This window comes from Acinonyx jubatus, chromosome B3, assembly GCF_027475565.1.
Source record: "Acinonyx jubatus isolate Ajub_Pintada_27869175 chromosome B3, VMU_Ajub_asm_v1.0, whole genome shotgun sequence".
In the NCBI taxonomy this organism is placed as follows: Eukaryota; Metazoa; Chordata; class Mammalia; order Carnivora; family Felidae; genus Acinonyx; species Acinonyx jubatus.
In genome coordinates, this window is record NC_069386.1 from 86,922,467 (window position 1) to 86,940,608 (window position 18,142).

Sequence of the window (18,142 nt, forward strand, 5' to 3'; positions counted from 1 at the left end):
CAGAAGAGAAGGTTGGGGTGTAAAACCAAGGTATTTCAGAGGTAGAGGAATGGGGACAGCAAGGGGGAAGGAATCATCTCTTTTAGTGTGTGATGAATAGAAATGGGTATCATCAACTCTGTCCTTGAGCTGTGTGCCATAAACAAACCATTTTAGCTCTGTAAACATCAGCTGTGAAATAGGAACTATAATAATACTCCCACAGAATTAATGAGATAATGATTGAAACTGGCTCAGCAGATTGCCTGATACAACATAAACCCTTAAATATTTTCTACTATGGATATTACAATTTTTTTTGTTCCTCAGCTTTCTAGATCTTGAATTCATGTTTTCATATTTTTATACCTTGGGTTCATATTTTGGCTTTAGTTTTTGGTGGGTGGTGTTTTAACAAATGCTCCCATAGCGAAATTGTTAAAGTTTCAGAATGGCCCAGATTTTCCCTTCTGCCTCTTAATACATTTTAAATAAGTGAACAACTTTTTTGTTACTAGAACATATGTTATTGACTGTAGTGAGTACATTCATATTGGTAGTTCAAACAAAATGGTAATTGGATTCAACTGTTATTCAAAACATGTAGCTGTTTGATAGAATTAAATAGCTTAGATGCTTTTGTGTGTGGAAATTGGCATGCTTAGAAGCATTTAAGTACCATTTGTAAACTAAGTGTGGTATTAGATGCTTTTGAAGAGGTGGAGATGAATTAGATACAAATAATGTAGGTTTAAGATTTTAGTCCTTTTCTAGCATCTTTAACACTTACTCATTACACTCAGAGCACATTAAGTTTATTACATTTCATGGATTTTTCTTATATTTGCAGAAACAGAAGTTTAGAAAGGCAAAATGAGTTGCCCATAAGGAGTAAATTATAGTAATAGGATCTGAGTTTGTTTATTGTTTTGACTCCCAAGCCAGCATTCTTTTAACACCTAAAGATACAGGTAGGTAAAGTATATATTCATTTACTTAGTGACTGAGGCTAAGCATAACTTCTCAAGTAACAAATCTATAAGCTCTATACAGTAGGGGATATTGAATATAGTACAACTCCCGCTAGATTTTCTAGTCCAAAAATATGCTCAAATATCAGTTCTGCCACTTACTCTCTTCGGGGCCTTGGATGAATCACTTCACCTTGAGATTTCTCTCCTCTTTTGTGACAATAAAACTATAGGGTATAGTGAAGCCACTGATAAAAGTAAAATGCTCTACAAATAAAACATCCCATTAATTACAAGATATTTGAGATTTATAACATTTTAATTTTTGAGAATTATGATTTTCTACATGTGGCATTTGAAATATTTAAGGAATGGTTTAGCCAACTGTGGAATAGGCTAAACATTTTAACATAGGAAGGTTTTGCTGTGAAATGTTTCTTTAAAAGGAGTCCTCAGCATACTTTACAATACTTATCCCATTGTTTGTTGAAATTCATATAATGAGAAGTCATGTCATAGTTCTGTCATCCCCATGTATTATTCTTTAAGATGTTGAAAAACTATTCTTACTCCCCCCTCTATTCTGAATTCTGGAGGCTAATAAGTTCTTCAGTATGCTAAGTACTTTTAAAAACTTTTGCTAGGTCTTCCAGTACTTGTAATAAAAGTGTTCTTCCTTTCTACCATTTGGGCTCTTCAATTGCCAGAAACCATCAATGTACTTCTAAAAATGCCGATTAGGGAATATCTTACTAATTGCTTTTGATCTGCCTTAAAGAGAGCAACTAGCAACTCACATTTTGTCTTTGGGAATATGAACATTCTCATGACCAAATTTGAGTTTTTGGTCCTAAAATTTTATCATAGAAAAAATGATGCTTCTAATCACACAAACATGTTCAATGAGTTAGGCTGATGTTTTTCTCCCATCTTTTTTTTCCTTTGAGATACAAAGTTGAGATCTTTCTTCCTTCATGAGGGGTTAGGTTTCACACGTGTTTATATTTAGTACCTGTGGGAGTCTAACCTGATGATTAATGGTTGAGAATCATTTTAAAAAAATGTATGGCTGAAGGCAGAAAATCAAGTGCTGATTGGTTCATTAAGCAATTCAATCCCAAACCGTAAAGTTTAAGTTTAATCCTGCCTGAAGCCTGACTGATCCTGTCATAAACACTTTTCATAAACCTTCCACTTAAATCTGGTATTGTGGTTTTATTAATCTACCAATAATTCAAAATGACATCTCATGTAGCAATATAAATCTATAAGATGGATATCATAAAACTTACACCATTACAAAACCATGGGTAATTACGTAAAAATGCCGTTTTCTTTGGTTAGGTATGTCTTTCTGAATTGCTGTTTTTCCCTTGGTTGAACAGATGTGTTGACTGTAACACTGTCTCAATGTGTTGGTATGCCTGAAGGAAAAGAAAGAAATTCAGATAGTCACTGATGGTGTTTAAAAAAAAGTTCTGGAGTTCAGAGAGCCTTATTTGCAAAACTCAGGGAGCAATTTAGCAAAGCCCTGTGTTTATGGAGCTTATATTCTCTGGGAAGGTTCCTTTTCTGTGTTGCTATGTGGAATTTTTAGCTCTTGGATTTAATGGCTATATTGATATTCTGTGGATGTGCCAGGGCTCATGTGCTTTAGGCACACGTTCAGAAACTCGAATGAAGTCCCAGCTGTCAGACTTTTTTTTTTCTTTTAGGAGCAGGGCTTTTTACTTCTGAGTCTAGGGGTTAGATGAACTCTCAAACTAGATCATAGTAGACTTTACAGGATTGGAGTAATACAGTATTTCTGAGGTTATTTGGAACAGAAGACTGCATTTTTATTTTATATGGGGCAGAGAGGCATTTCCAAGAATAAACTTAGAAGGAGCCCATAAGAGCTAGAGAGTGTATTTTCATCACCTGCTATAGTCGCTCAACAGCAGCAATCTGCTCTCAAATAAAAGTGAGGCTTGAAGGAGTGTTCAAATACCTACGATTGAACCCATGGGACATTTATGCTTTTATAAGACAGGTGTTGGAAAATATCTGAAGCCATAGGATTCCCTCCCCCCTCCCCCAGCTGCAGGTGCTTTATGGGTTTAGACTGACTATATATGAGAAAGATCCACATTGTGACAGGGGATGAAAACCAAGCATTACACACTGTGTTTTAGCACTGTCACAACTATATTTCAGTAAGATATGTGTGTAATTATTTGAGGATCTTCTTCTCTGCTAGATTTTGAATTCCTCTATAGTGCTTAGTACAGCATGGTAGGTTCTCTGAAGATTAAAATTTGGCGTTCTTACATGGAAGTTTAAGATCTCCACAAAAGCTTCTAGGCATTATGTACTTATAAGATTTGTGTCTCAAAAAGCTTGCATTCCTTTAGTCTTCCAAATATAAGAAAACATAGTAATAATGTGAACTTGAATATCACAGTTGGCAACTGGCACCAATCCTTTGCCCAGCTCCTGACCTCAGACAAGGCAGATAGAGGGTGTGGGTGGTAGGCTAAAGTTACATGGTGGTGGAGGGCGGGGTGGTTGGGGGGAACATGGACAGGAAGGTGAAATCCTGTGGGGAAACCTCAGGCATTCAGCAATCCCCTTCCTCAAAAGGGGTAAAGAAGTTAGGGTCCTAGTAGTCTCTGGACCCATTCTCTGTGGCTCAGGCTGAAATTCACCCCCTACTGCCTGGCCCCTAAACTACCATATTCTTGGAATCCCTGCTTCTTTGAAACCCCTCTGATATCTAAATTGCAACAGAAAATTATCAGAGGTGCCAAACTGCAGCCAGAACAGATGGATTTAGATAAATCTTGCATTTCATTAGCTTTGTGTTAATGGAGGCCTATATTTTACCCAAGGGCTTTTGTTTTTGTTGTTTGACTCCATTGATAGCCACATGTCAGGGTTTTACTGGAGTACAAGTGGCCTCATCTTATATATCCATCATTATCACTGTATATAGATACGGAGAAAGTAAGTTTTAATAAATATTGACCATGTAGCCTATTCTCCATTGAACTATGTGGTCTATTGCCATTAGGGAGAAATTTTATGGCAAGTCAAAATGTAAGTTCTGCACAGTACAGTATCCTATTGCTGTATGATCAGATAACAAAACAAACAGGTATTTTCTAACTTCCTTCCATCTTTATGTGATAGAGTGCACATTTTGACTTCAACTTTCAGACTGTGCAAATGATTCTCTTATTTACATCCATTCATCACATTTTAAGGCTCTTCAGCTCAATATCAAAATACTGGAGAACTAGGAAACATCAGAGCCAGAATCACAATTTATTCTATTTTTGCCATCCCAATAGAGATACTTTTAAGATACTTTTATCCAAATAAGATAATTATAATACACAATAGGAAACACTAATTGTAGGAAACACTTTGCAAGCTGTTAGTTGAAGGCAAACAGCTGGATACCTTAAATAATTGATGGTGGCTATCTTCCTTTTAACTTTTAAAGTAAGACTGCTTGAATTTGTTTTGTACAAGGAGTCTACATATCTGTCCACTTTGTCCTTTTCATGTCAAGGGAACAGGAGGGTGAAAATGGACTCATCTTTTGAGCAAATGAAACTCACCATTCCTCTTTTTGGTGCTTTTGCTAAAACAGTACTAATTAGGAAAAAAGAGAAAGCAGTTGGGAATTCTTTAGAGCTTTGAATGAATAAGCAGAAAACACTTTCATTCAGAAATAGAGCTGGACTTCTATAAGTTTTTCTTCCAATTCCAGCCTGAAGGTAGGGAGGGTTTTCCTCCTCAATACAAAGTAATTCTCAAACACCAGCTGGGAGTCTGTTAGTATCAGAATTGAGTTGAATTATCTACCAGGAGTTAGCATCAGATTCCACAAGCTAAGGACTCAGTCTTACAACACTTCCCTCTATCTCCTACCTCAGAAGTTAAAAGCTGCAAGTTGTTATGTGTGCTTTTGACCAACTGGCTGCAAATTGGAAGTTCCAACTTCCTCTTCCTTGGATTCTATTAATTTGCTAGAGCAGCTCACAGAACTTGAAATGCTTACTTACCTTTACCAGTTTATTAAGGGACATAATAAGATATGAATCGACAGCCAGATGAAGGGATACATGGGGCAAGATACGGGGAAAGGGTGTGGAGCTTCCATGCCCTTTCCAGGAATACCACTCTCCCAGCATCTCTGTATGTTCACCAACCTCTGGAAGCTCTTTTGAACCACCTCCTTTTCTGTTTTATGGAGGATTCCTTACATAATCATGATTGACTAAGTCTAATCTCTCTCTGGGGGTAGGGGTAGGGCTAAAAGTTCTACCCCCTAATCACATTGTGGGTCCTCCTGGCAACCAGTTTCTGCCTTTAGGTGAGGTTCGAAAGTCACCTCTGTAACCTAGCAAAAGACAACTTCATGCTCTTATCATAGGAAATTCCAATGGTCATTGGAGCTGTGAACCAGGAACTATGGACAAAGACCAAATATATAGGAGAATTATCTTTTTGTCATCTGAGTGATGAAATACATATTTAAGAACTATATCTGTCAAATAAGTGATCAAATATGTATTTTTTACATATCACAATATCTCAATAGTATTTTTTGTTTTTAACCTTATGCTTTTAGATAAGAGCCCAAGAGTTTACAGCTCTAGAATTTGCCACCTGGCTTACCAAATGGAGTTAAGATAGGGAAGAACAGTATTAATCTACAAAAAAAAATTGCTGTCAAAACCTAATAAAGAAAAACCCATTTATGGGTCTTAATATATTTGTCTTTTCATTAGGTCATGAATATTTAGAGAGCCCAATTATTGGCATCCTAGTAGTTCCATACTTTACCCATCTTCTGAGAGCAATAGAAAACTCCAGAAATCTTAACTTTAAAATGCTTTTAAAAACTTATTGTAAAAACTAATACACAATAGAGTTAATTCTTTTTGGTATTCGGTTATAAGAATTATAACAAAGGGACAGTCTTTATTACCATCAAGATACAGAAGAATCTTATTACCCCAAATTATTTCTTCATGCCGCCCCTATTGACTAAACATTTCCTCCTGCCTCAACCCCTGGCAATAATGATCTGTTCTGTCTGTGCAGTTTTACCTTGTCCAGAATGTTTTGTAAATGAATAGCCTATAGTGTAAGACTTTTTGATTCGGGCTTCTCTCAATATAGTTCAGATGTATCTATGTTGTTGTGTCCATTTCTTTTTATTGTTGATGTGTTCATTCACCAACTGAAAGATAACAGGGTTGTTTTCAGTTTTGACTGATTGAAGAAAGTTGCTATAAACTTCTTGTATTGTAAATGGGGCAATAAGGCCCCCTCATGTGGCCTTTAAGGGTCATTCTAACTTGGTCACAGAAATTAAACTCCTGGCATATGAAAATCAAGGGCTTACTTTACTCCTAGGTCCTAGAAGAGGGGATAGAGGGGGCCATACAGAGGAGCTTCTAGGGAATGGGTTGAGCCAAGCAAGTGGGAAACTGAGAGTGTTTGAGGACCCAGGGACAAATGCCTCTACTGGGGCTCAGGGTGGAGTTCCCAGCAAAGGTATGAGGGAATTCATTGGTGCACTTGACTGTCACTAGGTAATAGCCAGGGGAGGGCAAGAAGAGGAACTTGTGGCAGCAAGGACAAGTCTTATCCTGGTGTTACCTGGTTGCCTGGGTGGAATGCTCACAACCTTTTTTGGGGGATGTTGAGGCATCAGGGAAACATGAAGTCTTAAAATTTTCTGATACATTTCTGAATACAGGTTTTGATGTGACCACTGTTTTAATTTCTCTTGGGTAAATATGTGGAAGAGTAATCACCATGTCATAAAGTTATATATGTTTAACATTATAGGAAATTGACAAACCATTTTCTAAAGTGAAATTATCACTTCGTTTTCACTGAAACTATGTTCTGGTAACTCTGTATTACACTAACCTTTTTTTTTTTTTTTTTTTTAAATCTTTCTAGTAGGTATGTAGTCCAGTCTTGTTTTAATTTGCATTTATTTAATGACTAATGTTGAGCTTCTTTCTATGTACTTATTTGCCATCTGTATTTCTTCTTAGGTGGAAGTATCTGTGCAAGTTTTTTGCCCATTTTTTTTTTTCCCTTACTGAGTTTGGAAAGTTCTTCAATTCTAGATACATGGTCAGATGTGACTTGCAAATATTTTCTCCCACTTTCATGGCTTATTCCTATTATTCTCTTGACAGTGTCTTACACAGAGCATAACTTTCAGTTTTGATGAAGTTAAATTTATACTTTTTTTTTTTTTTTTTTTTTTTAAGGAATCACGATTTTAATGTATCTAAGAATACTTCACCTAACTTCACCTAACACACCTAATTTGTGTGGGTGAATTTCTAGACTATTAAACTGAACCATGTATGTTTTTGCCAATATAGCACTATTGATCATTGTAGCTTTTCAGTAAGTTTTTAAATTAGTATGTGTTCTCCACCTTTGTTCTCTGTGGAGTTTTGACTGTTCTAGTGTTTTTGCTTTTCTATATAAATTTTTGAATTTACTTGTCAATATCTAAACGTTGTTGTTGTTGTTGTTGTTGTTGTAGGATTTTATTAAATGTAGAAATCAACTTGGTGAATATGGTCTACCCAGAAGTATCAAGTGTTCCAGTTCATGAAGATGATGGCACTGTATTTATTTAGACGTATGGTTTCTTTCATCAGTTTCATAGTTTCCAATATACATACTACTCAGGTTATCTAGTTGGCTTGAATTTGGGGAGTTGTGTATTTCAAGGAGCTTATGTTTTATTGAGTTGTCAAATTTCGTGTATTTTTGTAGTATTTTCTTAGTCTACTTTTACTATACTTTGAATGACTGTAGAATCTATAGTTATGATTCCTTTTTAATTCCTGATATTTGTAATTTTTGTTTCCTTTTTTTTTTTTGTATTGATTTGGCTGAATGTCAATTTCCTTTCCCATAAATCAGTTTTAGGTTTCATTTGTCCCCCTTTTTTGTGTTTTCAATTTTATTTTTCCCCTATTTCCTTGTACTTTTATTTTTCTGGTTTATTAAGGTTTTTCTTTGGCAGATTAAGGTAGAACAACTACTTGATAACTTTTTTTTCTTTAATACATAAATTTAATGCTATAAATATCCTTCTAAGCACTGATTTGGCTATATCCCCTGAATTTTAGGATGTTGTATTTTCATTTAATTCAAAATGGTTTTTAATTGAGACTTCCTCTTTGATTCAGGTGTTATTTTGAAGATTTTCAGTTTAATTCTGTTAGAGAACACACTTTCCTAGAACATTAATTATTCAAATTTATTAAGATTTGTTTTATGGCTTGTTTTTATGATCTATGTTGGTGAATGTTTATGTGTCCTTGAAAATGTGCATTTGGCTGTTTGGTGAAATATTCTATAAAATGTCAATAGGGTCAAGTCAGTGAATAACACTGCTAAAATTTCCTATATCCTTGTTGCTTTTTGTTCTTTTTGCTGTATTTTTTATTGAGAGAGCATTGTTGGATTCTGCACATATAGTTGTGAGTTAATTCTACCACTGCTATCCATTTTTTAAAGATGTATCTTGAAGCTTATTTTTTAGGTAATACACATTTAAGCTAATTATGTCTTTGTGAATAGACTTATTTTCTCATTAAGTCCTTCTTTATTTTTTTATTTTGAACTCTATTTTTATTACTATAATCACCCCAGCTTTTATCTAGGGCTGAATTTTCTCTCCTTTTACTTTTAATCTATTTATGTCATATTTGAAGTGGATTTCTTGTGGAATGGATATAATGTTTTTAATCCAACCAGACACGTCTTTAATTGGTATGTTTAGACCTTTTCTATTTAATGTAGTTATTGATATGGCTAGACTTTAGAAGCATTATTTTAGCATTTCTTCTCTTTGATGTTCCTATTCTGCGTTTTCCCCCTTCTTTTGGTTATTCCAGTATTTTTCAGTGTAGCATTTTAACCTCTGGCTCTATTGCTTCACATATTTAACCAGTTATGCTAAGAAATAAAATATACACAACTAATCTTTTAGAGTCTATATAGAGTTAGTATTTTATTTAAATGAAATATAGAATCTTATAGTAGCATAGGCCCCTTTATCCTTCTCTATCTTATTTACTTATTTTTTTAAATTTATTTTGAGAGGATGCACAAGTAGGGTAGGGAGAGAGAGAATTCCAAGCAGGCTCCTTGCCCAGCACAGAGCCTGATGAGGGGCTTGATCCCATGACTGCAAGATCATGACCTGAGTTGAAACTAAGAGTCAGGGGCTTAACCAGCTGAGCCAGCCACCCCTATCCTTCTCCCTGTATTTTAGAGTGGTCATCCATATTACAGCTATATACATTGAAAAACCCCACCAGAAAAAGTGTGGGGTTTGTTTTCATCAAAAAAAATCTTTTAAATAACTTAGGATAAAAATATTATGCAAACATGTAACATTTATTTTACTTTTCACTCCTGTATCTGGTAACATTTCACAAGCATAGTTACTAAGGCTGCTTTAAAGTACTCGGTTGATGATTGCAACATCTAGGTCATTTTGGGATTGTAATTGTGGGTCTTTTCCACTGAGAGTTGATCAAATTTTTGTAGTTACATGTTGGGTAACTTTTTATTGTAATATTTTGAATGTCACATCATGAGTTTTTTAGTTCTCCAGATCATGTTGATTTCTACCTCCCCAGCCCAACCATCTTAAATTTTTGAGGCAATCAACCTATAGCCAGCATAGGTTTATCGCTTTTTGTGGGCAGGATTTCCAATGTCAGTTCAATTTTCAAAGCCTTCTGTGTTTTGACTAAATTCTGTGCATGCCACTCAGGGCTTATTTCAGCAAGTAAATCGTGTTTTGTACTATTCAGCTTTTAACCTTAGCTGTGATCTGGGTTTCTGTTGTGCATGTAACACATGAATCAGGGGTGAGCTGAGAACTTTTGCTAGATCATAGAATTAGAGAATTCCTATTTCCATCTCTCTACAGGAATTCCTCCCTCCCCTCCCCTCCTGCTGCCCCTCTGCTACACTCTTTGGCTTCTAGGATCTGCTTTTCTTGTTCTCTTTCCAGAAAGGAATTCCCTGAGATTTTAGCTCTCTGTGCTCACTGAATTCTTCCATAACTGGGGCCATCCTTTGGTCAAAGCTGAGAGAGAAAAGATGGTATATTAGTTTGTAGAATTTCCATAACAAATAACCATAAAGTAAGTGATTTAAACAGAAATTTGTGTCACAGCTTTGAAGGTTAGAATGGAGATCAGGGTGTTGGCAGAACCAGATGCCATATTCCCTCCACACTAGGGTAGGATCTATTTTAGGCCTCTCTCCTAGATTCTGGAAGCTCCTTGGTTGTGGCAGTATAATTCTGATCTTCACATGGCATTCTTACTGTGTGCATGTCTCCGTAATCAAATTTTCTTCTTTTAGAAGGATATCAGTCCTATTGGATTAAGGTCCACCCTAATGACTTCATTTTAACTTGATTACCATTGAAAGGACACTATATTCAAATAAAGTCACATTTAAGTACTAGGGGTTAGGACCCTGACATATTTTTTTGGAGGGACACAATTCAATATGTAATAAGTAAAGGAGGGGGGGATTTCCTAGAAACTACTAGTCACTTTACGTTATCTTTTCCAATGTACTTACTACTTACTTCTCAGAATTTTTAGGTAATTGCCTTTTTGTATTTTGTCCAGACATTTTTTTACTATAGTTAATTTACTTCCAACTGGAAGTTGTAACTTTTAAAAATAAAGATCTTTTAAGTTTAGGGCTGTGCAAGTACTTACAAGATTCAAGTACTTGCCACATCAAGGAGATGTGGCAGCCAAAATGAGAACCACAGTTGAAATGGATGGCAGGTTAAAAGTCTATTTGGAGGAGACTTTGGGGTCTAATAAGCATCAAACTAGTTTGGGGTTGAGGTGAAGTTTATTCTAATCTCTGAAATATTATGATTTAGAGCAACTCAGCTTCATACTCCAGTTCTCATTCAGTGGTGCTACTCATGATTGATTTCTTGGGGTAAGAATTTGGCAGTATGATTAGGACTAGAAAAATAAGTTGCATATTATTTCAGTGGTTGCTATTTATGATAAAGGTCCCTTCAATTTATCATATACTCATTAACTGCTTTCTGGGGTTACAAAGGTATATTAGAAATAATTCCTGAGATTAAAGAGTCACAGTATAGGAAGGGAGTGAAAAATGTGGAGAAATAATTGTTGTATTGATATGCTAACTGCTATGAGGTAAATACAAAGGCACATCTAGGGATGGTGTGGGAGGGCGAGAGCTTACTGTGGGAGAAGGGGGCAGAAATGGGGATTGGTGAAGGGCTATTTCAGGCAAAAATCATCTCTTCTAAGAAAACAAAGCTACAATGCAAACAGGCTTTAGGTGTCAAGGGTGCTCAGGTACACATTTTTTTTGAATATTATCAAAAAGTGTTATGTATTGGTCCCCTAACATGTTAGTCTATTTGGTGGCCAAGATAGAAATGAATAGGGGCCTAAGGAAAAAACATATTTCAGACAAAATAAAACACTTGCTACTATTTTTGAGATTTTCTTTTAAGCATTGATCTGAGAAACATTACACAGGATAGAAATCTAGAAAGACCTCAGGAGAATGAACTTTTATCCCCACAGGCACATTTCTATTTCTTTGGTTCATTACATTCTGTAATTCAGAATGGTTCATTCACGGTTTGATCTGGTCATAATCAGGCACGGAAGGGGAAGTAATTTGTAAATGCCACCCAAAGTTAGGTTGTGCCCTAAAGTCTTTTATTGGAAATCTTATTTTGTTTTAAAGTTAACTGGAGAACAGTTAATTGGACAAGGCAGTGGAGAAAGGATTAATTTAAGTTTCTATGAAAATTGGCACTGAGGACTCCTGTGAAACATACAGGGCAAAATTTGTATAGTTTGCTCTTGCCAGTTATTATCTAGCACAACTACAGTGATATTTATCATAAAGTGAGCCTACTAATAGAACTGTTTGGGCTGTTCTTTTCTAGCAGGTTCTCTTATACTGTTTGAACAGCTACGATTTCAGATAGCACATCTAAAATTGCACTGAATCGATCATGTTGCAATCATCTTAGACGAAAACAGAAAAGTTGTTCTCTATGGTATCAGTGCAACCCACAGCCTCAGAAGGATGGAATAAGTAAATTTCATCTTGGGATTGGGGATCAGAGCCATGTTACCCCATCTGTAGTCCACAAAGCTACTAATCTGTAATTTCTTTTTTTAAAAATTAAACTGAAAACAATTTAAGCACAGAACAAACTCCAGAGTCCTAGAATTATAAGTATCTAAACAGTGCTTGCATTTTCACCTACCACAGCTCCATAGCATGCCCTACAAAGTAAACAATTCAGAACCTCTTACAAGGGGTCCTTGGTGGCCAGCTTGTTGAACGTCCAGTTGAGGTCATGATCTTGCCTGGAGCCTGGTTTGGATTCTGTTGCCCCCTCTTTCTCTGCCCCACCCCTGCTCATGTTCTGTCTCTCAAAACAAAACAAACAAAAAAACATCTCTTACCAATCCCTGCAAAAAATATGCCTGCCTTTTCACACACCCCTGCCTAGTACATGTTGTCCCTTCTGTTAGAAATACATTCCCTGATTTGCCAGCCACCCTGCCTAGAAAATCTTCTATTCATGCTTCATAACTTCATTCAAATATCACTTCCTCTCTAATGCCTTTTGGTTTTCCTAAGCAGAGTTACTCTTCTCCCTTGTAAACTTATAGGAATTGAGTCATACTTATGTTATAGTCCTAATTAAATTGCACTTCAGTTTACATAGTTACTTTTCTCTCATGACTTGTGGCTGTCCGCTCCTTCAGGATCTTTGTTTTCCTATTGTAGTAGATACTTAGTAAATATTGATAGGCAAATGTTTCAACAAAATAATCTTTGGGGGGGAAAACCTAATATGATACCTGGAAGGAAAACCTATTAGACCTCAGATACAGTATTACTGTGCTGGGTATTTGACCATCCAGATCTATTATTTACCTTTTTATATCCTCTGTGCACAAGGAGGCTAAACTTTATAGACAGAATTAATGTGGTCCCTTACTCCCCAGCTTTGGTTGTGTTTAGCCAAGGGGACCAAAGATAGGTGATCAGAGTGAGAAAAGCATAGATCTGGGTATTCCGCCCCCCCCCTCCCCTGCTGCCTTTTACTATATCTTACTGGGTTGGCTAGGTCCCTCTGTCAAACTCACAAATGGTGAGATCATGACTTAAGCTGAAGTTGGATGCCCAACCAACTGAGCCACCCAGACGCACCTTTGGACAGATTCTTAAGGAATGTTTCATGGAATAACTTTCCTTAGGTTATTACTGAATATGTGACAAAACAAGTATCTTCCTATTTGTGAGCTTAGGAAATATGGAGTTCAATAAGTTTTTTTTTTTTTTTTTTTTTAGTATTGTAGTACTTTTCAGAGCTCTAACCTAATATTCTGAGTGTGGGATAGCATATAGTGTTCCCTAAATATTTTACTACTGGAAAGTATGCTATGGTGATAGTATTTTGTTTTGTAGCATTGCCATTAGTGTCTCACAAAACTAGGTGTTTTTGTTTTTTGCAAAGTTCCAAAAACTCTGCTGTAGCTTACCAAGGACAGACCATTGTGAAATGTCAACTTAAACTCCTTATTACCATCAGTTTTCCTATTCAGAATATTTGTTTTATTATAGTACCAATCTAGGAGCTTAAATTACTATTTGGATACTGAATTGACTATCTGGTTTTGTCTTTAGCTCTAAAGAGTGTCTTGAACTACTTTCTACTACATAACTCTAAGTGCCAGAGAAAATGATCACAAGTAAGAATTATAGGGATGTAAATATAGTCTCTCATAAGTTACTCCTTTTTGAAAGCAAAATAAATTGAGAACTATAAACTCCTTGTTAGCAGATGTGAACTGAGAGACTCTGCTAATTTGTTTTACTGCCAAGCTCATAACTATATATATCAAGACTGACAATATTTGTAAGGGCATTTTTTACTTAGATTTTCTCAGCAGGAATTAAAAATTCACCTACATAGTAAATTACCTCTTCTTGGATTGATAAAGTAATTTATTCTATAATAGATACTTATCAAAAATAGATCATAAATTACAGATCTTGATGAAAGTCAAATTGTTCTGTTTGATAAACTAAATGGCCATTAAGCCATTTAATTTAGACACTTTAACATACTGAGAACAAATAGTAAATCTTCTATTTATCCAAAATTACTAAATGAATGCCTAGTAAACTTGCTTCCAAGTCCAAGATTTTCAATTACTTGATAATTATTTTGACATTGTAATGCTTATATTCTAGCACTTCTAAATTTTTAACATTAGAGCTGGAACTCTATTTTTTTTTCCTTTTTTTTTTTTTTTTAAGGTTGGTTATTTTGAGGATAGCTATTGGGGTAGGGACAGAGTAAGAATCCCAAGCAGACTCTGCTCAACACAAAGCTCAATTTGTAGCTCGGTCCCATGACCGTGAGATCATGACCTGAGCCCATATCAAGCATTGACAGTTCAGAGCCTGGAGCCTGATTCAGATTCTGTGTCTCCCTCTCTCTCTGCCCTTCCCCCACTCACACTCTGTCTCTGTATCTCTCAAAAATAAATAAATGTTAAAAAAATTAAAAAACCATAATGGAAGAAAACTTTTCTCAGCCAAAAAATAGTTGAATAAAACAAATATGTCTTCCATATTGGAAGTGCTCTTTATATCTTAGGCAAAATCTAAGTGATTGATTAGTAATATTCTAGGAAAATATTTGAGTTACAAGTTTGAAGACCTCTCACAACTACTAAGAAATGGACAATGGAGTTTTATACTCATTCAGGGGCTCAGAAAAGAAATTAGTCAAGAAATATTTCTAAGTAAAGTAAAACCTTGGATTGTAAGTAACTTGTTCAGTGAGTGTTTGCAAAATGAGCAAACATGTCTAATAAATTCTCACCTGATAAATGAGTGGTGTCTTGCAATATGAATAGTATGTGACCTGAATGGTTCTTGAGATTCTCTTTGATATACAAGTGCTTTGGATTAGAAGCATGTTTCTGGAACGAATTATGCTTGCAAACCAAGGTTTTACTTACACTAAATTTTTCATTCAAGTTAGAGATAATTCAAAATTAAGAATCAATGGGGCACCTGCATGGCTCAGTTGTTTAAGCATCTGACTGGCTCAGGTCATACGGTTCGTGGGTCCAAGCCCTGCTTTGGGCTCTGACCTGACAGCTTGGAACCTGGAGTATTGTTCAGATTGTCTCCCCCACTCTCTCTCTCTATGTCCCTCCCCTGCTTGTTCTTTCTTTCTCTCTCTCAAAAATAAACATTAAAAAAAGAATCAAGATGAGAGAGATCTAAAGTTTGTGACCACAAGTGCCATATTCTGCACATATTTGGTAATAACCATATGGCCCAGTTGAGCATTTCAGAAGATAGGTAGCACAGAATTGAGTGAATGACTCCATTACTTTTGAGTTAACTGTCAGTGTTGACACACTGTATCACAAGGCTTGGACTGTGCCCTTGGAAATTACATGCCTAACTCTACAAGAAAAAGGAAATCCTAAGGAGCTGAAATAGACTGCTGTGTTCTAGTATAGAAATCAAATCAGCAATAGCCTCCAAATTGAGCTGAAATCAGTACCTCAGTTTTATCATGAGATTTATTGGGCATTAGTCTGAATTTGATCTGTTTAGCACCCTAAGTAAGTTAGAGGTTCTAAGTGTGCCATCTCCTTTCAGATGATATGCATTACAAAATAGAATCACTTTCAGACATTTGTATACAGACTCTACCTCTACAATATGTGGGCAGTGTAGCAAATATTGAGGTATGAGGTGGGTGTGGGTGACCTCCAGAAGGAACATGTCTTGGACAGAAACATGAACTACTAAATCTCTAAAAGAAATAACTTCTCTCCTGAGAAATTCAGGCATGAGTGAAAGGCTGGTGAGAAGTCTCAAGATGAAAATAAAATAGGCAGCAGAAGCAACTAGAAAAAATTAAAGCATTTAGGTGGAAGCCAACTAAACTTGAAATTGTTCTGGAAGCTGAGGTAAGACATTATAGGAGTGCCTGGATGGCTCAGTTGGTAAGCATCCAACTCGACTCTCTCTCTCTCTCTCTCTCTCTCTCTCTGTCTCTCTCTCTCTCTCTCCCTCTCTCTCTCTCTCTCTCTCTCAAAATAAATCTTAAAAAACAAAACTGTACTAGGAGGAATGCAGTACTGTTTCCCTACCTTGTAAGTACCTCAGGTGGAAACAGTCAACTAATTCATTTTCTCCCCTATGGCCTTCTTTAGAAAATCCCCGTAAGCTAATCCTGCATAAGCCTTGCTCTAATGCCCCTAAGTATGATTCAAAATAAGTGACCGAGAAAATGAAGGATGTAAATAAATCTGTTACTGGTTATAGGTAGATGAGGCAAATTAAGCTATATTACAAAGGGGCAACAGTGCTCACATTTTTGTAGAGCAGAAAAATCAGTTGGGGTGCTGACTGAATTTATTTTCTGAGATTTTGATTCAGAAGTTTTGGAGTAGATTTCAATAAGCGCACTAGTTCTACAAAATGTTTTTAAAACGTTAGCAGGATGTCATAATTTCCCTACTTTTAGAATTAGGGCAATTACCTTAATTTATAAAATTATGATTACCTTAAAATGTGGCTGTGATGATCAAATTAACCACTTATGTGACTCAGCACAGAACCTAGAACACTGTAAATGTTATAATAAAGTTATACTCAAAATGGGGTGATACTTATGCTGTAATTTTTAGTAAAAGGTTCTAGACCTGGATATATAGCACAGTGAATTGTATAAAAGTATTTATTGAAAAAAGACTAGTAAACTAATCACATGCACTCCTGAATACAGGTTTGAACTGGGCAGGTTCACCTATATCTGCCCCACCCCTGCCCCCAACCAAAAAGCTTTATTGTTTCCCTTTGGGAAGGGGCTTCAGGATAGTTCTTAAAAAAAAAAGTTGTCTAGCAGCTGCAGGCAGATACTGAAAGAAGCCCTGGAACCAGGGGGATGCCAGGAGAGCCCCACAATTGCTTTTGGGCTCCAGAGGCTCCTACCTGTGCTTGAGGGTGTGCTGTTAGAAGAGATACTTGTTCAGCCCCACTTGGGGGACCAACTATCCTGGGGAGGTTAGTCAGGTGCCTTCTTGACAAGTTTCACCTTACCTAGGAAGTGGTTCTCCAGGAAGTCACAGAGGTGGGTGTCTGCAGGGGCAGAACCTAGAGTATGCAAATCAAAAGAGCCTGGTTCAGGTTCTTCTCCAGGACCATGGCAGCTTCCATGATGTCCAGTGTTTCGCCCCACTGGTTTTGGGATAGCCTCTGCACATCTTGGAAGAGGGTATGACCACAGCATTGATTTTTGCATCTTAGATATGCTTGATATCCTGCAGTTCCTGAAAGAAGTGATCTATACCCTTAAAAGCTGCATGATTGCAGTTGAAATAAGAGCCCAGAAAGGTAGGTGTAAGAGGCCTGTAGATTCATGTTGACCAGGTTGTTGATGGCCTCCATTTAGGTGGAATAATTCTAACTAATTTGGGAGCTCATCATTGATTAGCAATAAGAAGCTAAGCTCAAAAAGTGGTGCTGGATTGTTCCAGAGGTGGAGGATGGCTGGAAGATGGTTCTTAGGGTTGCGACTAGAAAGGAAGTAGAAGAGTAGCTGGAGGCTAGAAGGAGGGGTGTCCCTGGGTCTGTTGCATCCACAGGCTGTTGAAGCAAGAAATAGAAATAGAAGGTATATTGCCTACACATGGATTTTTTTTAACAATACTGTTAATGTATTTTCTCCTATAATGTCCTTCACATCGTTTCTCTAGCTTGCTTTAAGAATAATGTATATAATAAAACAATATAACATAAAAATGTGGGTTAATTGACTATTACTGGTAACAGTAGCCTATGAATATTTAAGTTTTGGGGGAGTCAGAAGTTATTGAATGTAGATTTTCAACTGCACAGGGGTTGGCACCCCTGGACCCTGGAAGTTCAAGGGTCAACCATAGTAATGTTAGTAGTTGTCATTAGCCTTTCTAGTTTTTTTAATGTTTGTTTATTTTTGAGAGAGAGAGACCGAGCATGAACGGGGGAGGAGCAGAGAGAGCGGGAGACACAGAATCCTA

The 18,142-nt window shown here is 36.5% G+C and overlaps 1 pseudogene; it reads right to left on the reverse strand.

Moving 5' to 3' along the window:
• Positions 1-17,071: 17,071 nt before the first annotated feature.
• On the reverse strand, positions 17,072-17,567 carry LOC128316169 (ferritin light chain-like; annotated as a pseudogene).
• Between the last annotated feature and the right edge of the window lie 575 nt (positions 17,568-18,142).